Below are 6,387 nucleotides of genomic sequence, written 5' to 3'. Positions count from 1 at the left end.
AAAGACCTCTTATAACATGGATGTTATTTCAAGTCTTCATCCTGAATGCATGTGATGTAATCATCTACTTCAAAACCTTCCTAACCTTAACCTCAGATCTTTATTTTGTTATATGTAATATAAAAAACTGACTAAGAGTTCAACTTTTTCTTAGTTTCAGTGATTGTAATGGTGTCAAAGTCTAAAACTGATACAACAATATATTTTAGAGAAACAGCAACACTTATCTTAGTGGCTTGCCAGCCAATACCAACGTTGGAGAACTGACCACACAAACTTAACAATGAAGAAATGCTTTTATACTCTATGGAAGCTAAGGACTATTAAAAAATACTTTGACACAACATCCTTCAGGTTACTGGTGCAATCGCTGATCCAATCCACCCTGGACTATTGCAACATCGTCTACCTGGGTATCCCACAAAAAAACAATTAAAAAACTAAGATTAGTATAAAACACTGCCGTTCGCTTAATCTTCGGACTGAGAAAACAAGACCACATTAGCCCATACTACAAAAAACTGCACTGGCTACCAATGGAAGCGCGAATACAGTTCAAATTTGCATGCATCTGCTTCAAACAAATCTGGGGCCTAGCACCTTCCTACCTGCAAACACACTTTACTCTACACAACCCCACACGAACAACCAGAAACAAAAACATCTTCGTCTATCCTAATATTAGTGGCTGCAAATACAAATCCTACCTTGACAGAACCTTCATGTTCCAAGCTGAAAGACAACAATCCTGGCTGGGAAACTACATAAATAAAACCAGATGGACCTTCAACGCATTCCGAAAATCTATCAAAACCACTCTGTTTGACAAATTCATCACCTAAACAGACCAATCCGTGCTCACTACGCTTTTTCCCCCTATAAACCCAAAGCAATCTTCAGGCAATTCCTACCCCTCTCACTTTCCCTCCCCCTTTCAACCCCTCTTACATTCCCTCCCCTACAACCCTTTTCTTCTGTAACATTCCCCTCATGCATTTGTAATTCGCTAAATGTCCAGCCTTCTTTCGATGTGAACCTCCTAGAAGTCATTTGACTATGGCGGTATAGCAAAATAAAGTGTTTTTTTTTTGTTTGTTTTTTTATATATATTTTTATTAGAAGAAAGAGTACAACAAGGCAATGGGCCATACAAAGGAAAAACCAAAAGTCAGTTACAAAGAGGTAAGAAAACTACAATAGTACAGAAAATCATAGAGCCATAGCTGCAAGGCTCCAAATCCATAAGAAGAGCAGAAAGTGAGCTAGCAGCAATAAAAACCAAAACCACCAAATAGCAAAATAGGGGTGAGCGACACCCCCAGAAAGAAGACGCCAAAAAGTGGAAACAAAGAGAGGAGAAAACACAAAATGCGAACCCAGGCACCCCGCCAACCCTTTACATTTTATAATAAGAGAAACCATACACACCCAGCCTCAATAACCCTAGAGTCATGCATACCAACAAGCATACACTCCGCATTCAAAAAACACAAAAAACACACACCCCATTCATACACCCCCCAACCCTCCCCTAGAACGTGCGACCAAGGGCAACTGCAGAAACGCCTGCCATAGAGCCAGATACGCCAGCACCTCAGGATTAAGCGAGCATTTGTAATAGGTAAGCTCAAAACGAGCCAATTCAGACATCTGTCCCAACCAGCTCTCTAAAGGAACATCCCCAGCCTGCGTCCAGTAACGCAATATAGTGCGTTTGACAGTCAAAAAAGTCAAATATATAAAGCGCCGCTGGGGCAGTGTAAGACCCTGAGCCTCAAGCAAGGTCTGGTCCCCTAAAAGCAACGTCTTATAATCCCAATCCACCTCCATCTGCAAGACCAAGCGAAGCTGCGCAAAAGACTGGTTTCACAAAGCAAAGGTGGGACACTCCAAAAAGGAGTGCAAAAAGGATCCCTTCGCCCCTTCGCATTTGGAACATAAATCAGAATCCCAAAGCCCCAACCGAGCGCCCCGTGCCCTGGTAATATACGCCCTGTGAAGAATCTTAAATTGGGTTTCCTGCCAAGCCGCGGACTTCACAAAGTCCTTTAAAGTATGAAAGAGCTCATGAAAGGTCTCCGGAGTGTATTGAGCCGACAGATCACGATTCCAAGCGGTGCGTAATTGAGTAAGGCGACCCGCCGCACAACCCGAAACGGCCACCTTATGCCAGACAGACAAAGAGCCCCCCTCAGCAGGAATCTGAAAAAAAAACTCATCGAGAGGCCCGCACAGCCACCTAATCCCATGGAGCTGCTGAAGACCAGAAAAATAATGTCTGGCTTGCAAAAAAGCAAAAAAGTGATTATGTGAGAGATTCCAACGGTCCTGGAAAGAGGCAAACGAAGAAAAATAAACCAGATCCCCCTCCATCATATCATGAAGAGTAGAGGCCCCACGAGCAGCCCATTCAGCAAAAAGTCGACTGCGAAGACCTAGGGGGAAATCAGGGTTACCCGAGAGGTTAAGAAGTGGAGAAGCACTGGGGGTCTTACCCGGTGAATCCGGCACCACCATCTCCATGCCAAACAAAAAGGTCTCAAAAAATGAAATTTGGAAAACAACCCCCCTCCCCTCGGAATCGTGGGAGAATGTAAAAGATTCAAAAAGGTATACGGGGCGCACCAAGTCGGCCAGCAGCCTGTGGGGGGAAACCGGGCAACGCCCGAGAGCCCCTCATGCACAAATCGAAGGAGAGCCGCCACATTGTAAAGTCAAACATCCGGAAGGCCTAGGCCACCCTGGCCCCCAGGGAGAGTCAGCTTGGCATAGCTAATACGTGCCGAATGGCGACGCCACAAAAAAGCAATGAAGATGGATCGAAGTTTACCAATATCACGTTGAAGGAACCAAAGAGGCACCGTCTGCAGCGGATAAAGAATCTTCGGCAGAAGAATCATTTTAATTAAAGCAGCCCGTCCGAACAACAACAAGGGAAGATCCTTCCACGCACTGCAAAGCAGTCGAATTCGTTCTATGGCATCCAGAATATTACGCTGATAGAGAACCCGCGGATCTGGGTGTAAATAAATGCCGAGATATCTCATAGCTGACTTCACTGGGGGTATGGGCAGACCCGCATGCCAGGGTTCCCAGGCAAGGCCCGTCAGAGGCATCAGCTCCGATTTATCACAATTCACCCGGAGGCCCGAGATGGCTCCAAAATCCGTCACCAGGCGGAGAGCTATCGGCAAATGAAGAGGAGCCTGATCTAGAAATAGCAAAATAAAGTTATTATATTATTATGAACTACGACAGGTCTGCCTGGTGTTTTATTTTCTTTTTTTTTTCCAATGTCACAAATATTTTGCGTGTATTAGACACACAAAATATCTGTTCCATAAAGAAATAAATGAAGTCACCCAACAAATGAGCCCCTTGAATCCCTCCAAAATGGCAGGAGGGATGTTCACTTGTGCCTGCCACAAAGGAACTCCCTCCTTGTGCATCCTGAAAAAAAAGGCAGGATGAATACTCACTCCCTCTTGCCACCTCAAGGCCCCCCTATCCATACCTGTTAATAGTTGGGAGCAAAAGGTACCGAGGCAACTCCTGCCCTTCCTCCCTCCAACTACAACACTGTGCCTCAGGCCCCTCCCAAGGTGTGAGAGGCACATCTTGTAGGCAGTCAGTTGGCACCCACACCTCTTCTCCTCACCGGTGCCTCTCCTGCTCCAGGAACCCCTACTTGTGGCTCAGGACCCCATCTAGAGGGCCTTTGCACATGCACAGAGATCGATGTGATGACATCACGCATGCATGTGACATCATCAAGTCAACATCCACACATTTCCAGGTGCTCTCCTGTTGCAGCCCAAGATATTTAAGTGATATTTAAGTGCTGGACTTGATAGGACAATACATAGTGGAGCATGACTGTAGTCAAAAAGCGTGATTGGCGCAATAAATTGCATCTTTTAATGGTCTGGGAGTCCATGTCCGCTCAGTTTTCTGGATCTCGGAGCAAGCTTTTTCTGTCCGTTTGGGCTTCTTATTTGGATACTTTGCCCCCTATGATAAAGAGCCAGGTGGTCAATCGCTTGCGGAAGCCAGTTGTCCCCGTATTGCCAGTGGGTTGAGGGAGGGGGTTTGGGGGTGGGGGGTGTTGGGTTGGAGCGGTTGGGGGGTTGTTTCTAGTTTGGTTTTGGAGGGCTCCAGGCTATCAGAGTACAGGCCTGGACTCTCACTATTATCTGGGATTTCTAGTTGGGTGCTACCATGATATACCGTATTGAGGCATTGTACTGTGAAAATGATTGTGTTCTCTCGGTTCTGTGTATATCATTCATGTTGGTGAATAAAAAAGTTTAAATAAAAAAAAATAAAAAAATAGAATATGACAGGACAGGACCTCATACATACTCTGCTGCCGAGTAAAAAAGTTTATGGAACACTGACATACTGTATATAGGGGTGCTTTTACCAAACAACAGTAAAAGGTTGCCTTAGCGCAACCTTAAATGGGACTTTCCCATGCGTTAAGGCCATTTTTACTGCTGTAAAAAAAATGGCCAAAATGGCCATTAAAACCGATTAGCGTATGAGTCCTTACCACTAATCATTATGTAGTCAGTAACAGCTCATATGCTTAAGCCTGTGCTAATCACTTAGTGCACAGCAATAGGTGTGCTAACTTATTAGCACAGAATATGCCCATTTTTCACCCCTCAGACATACCCCTTGCACCACAAAATACATTTTACTTTTCAGCGCAATAGCACAAACATCAAGAAGTTATCGTGCGATGTCTCAGTGTTCCCCACAATATGCCATTTTTGTGCTGCAGTAAGCGCGTATTATTGCTTACTGCTGCTTTGTAAAAGAGCCCCATAATGGCTTCATAGAATATTGACTAGCAGAAAAGTACACAATACAATTTGATGGCCTGTACTTTGCTGGTGGTTGTGTGCTGGGACAGAGTTTAAGTGGAATACAGACAGTAAACACATACACATATAAATTATTGATTACTATATGTATGTTCTAGTACAGAGGTTCCCTACACATGGTACGCATACCACTAGCAGAGGTTATGCAGCGCAGGATATAGGGTTGCCATATTTTCCATTGGGAGGGGGATTCTGATGCTAGTGGGGGAAGGGGTGGTCTGCTAGTTGGGAGGGGGAGGTGGGTCTGCTGCTGCGAGTCAGGGGAAAAGGGGAAGAGAGAGATACTGTTGCTAGGTGGGGGAAGAGGAAGGGAGAGATGCTGCTGGACCTGAGTGGTAGGAGGGGGAGGTGCTACTAGACAGGAGGGAAAAGGAGAGCTGCTGCTGGACATGGGTGGTGGGGGAGGTGAGAGGGAGAGGCAATGCTGGACGGGAGGCAGGGGAGGTAAGAGGAAGAGGTGCTCTTGGACTGAGGGCAGAAAAGGGAGGAGAGGTGCTACTGGACTAGGGGCAGGGGAGGGAGAAAGAGATTCTGTAGAAAAGGGGAGAGAGAGAGAGAGAGAGAGAGAGACTGGATTGAGGGAAAAGTGGGGAGCACTGAATTCAGAGGGAGAGATGCAGATTGTAAACAGACAGCAGGGAATAGAGAGGGAGTTATGCAAGCCAGAGGGTGAGGGTGTAGGCAAAAAACAATAGAAAGATTATGCATAGAAAAGAGATGCTAGGTATGGAGGGAGGATAGGGACAGATACACAAAGGAGGAATGCTGGATGGAGAGGGGATGGGGACATAGAAGGGCAATACTGATCACAGGGGTACAAGAACAAAGAAATAGAGAGTAGATGGAAGGTGGACATTGTGGCAAGTCTGGCACTGCTTTCATCTTGCCTCATGGTAAAAGCAGGGAGAGCAATATTTCAGGTGGTAGTAAAGCCCATCAGAGGAATTTCCCTAGCTATGAGGCTACCTATCCCAGTACAGTAACCTTAGAGGCCATCTCTGTGCAGAATGAGAAAAGCGGCTCTGCAAATGGAGCCTATTCAAGACAAAGAATAAAACCCTTTAAAACTGCCTTTAAGTAGCATATGTTCCCTAACCGCTATTTTCAGCTTGGCCAAAGGAGGAGCCAAAGGCAGTACTGGCCCATTCCCATACCTCAGAGCCTGAGGCGTGGCTTGGCACAATATAAGCCAGAGCCTCAGACTAGAGATCTGCACGGGAACCGCGGGAATCCCCCCTAACCCACGGGACTCCCACGGGGACCCCTCTCTGGCCCACGGGACTCCCACGGGGACCCCCCTCTAGCCAACAGGACTCCCATGGAGATGGAAGACTTTGGAAGCAGGGTTTGTCCATATAATATAAAAGAGGGGGTTTATAAGCTAATTACCTGAACAGAAAACAAAGGGTTCCACCAAAGAGATTCCACAAGGAAAACAACACGCAAACACAAAAGAAACTGTGGAATTGATGATCCTGTCAAAAGTAATTGCTGCCTT

This window comes from Geotrypetes seraphini, chromosome 4 (assembly GCF_902459505.1).
Source record: "Geotrypetes seraphini chromosome 4, aGeoSer1.1, whole genome shotgun sequence".
In the NCBI taxonomy this organism is placed as follows: Eukaryota; Metazoa; Chordata; class Amphibia; order Gymnophiona; family Dermophiidae; genus Geotrypetes; species Geotrypetes seraphini.
The sequence above is the reverse complement of the archived record's forward strand: the minus strand, read 5'-3'. Positions refer to the sequence as shown.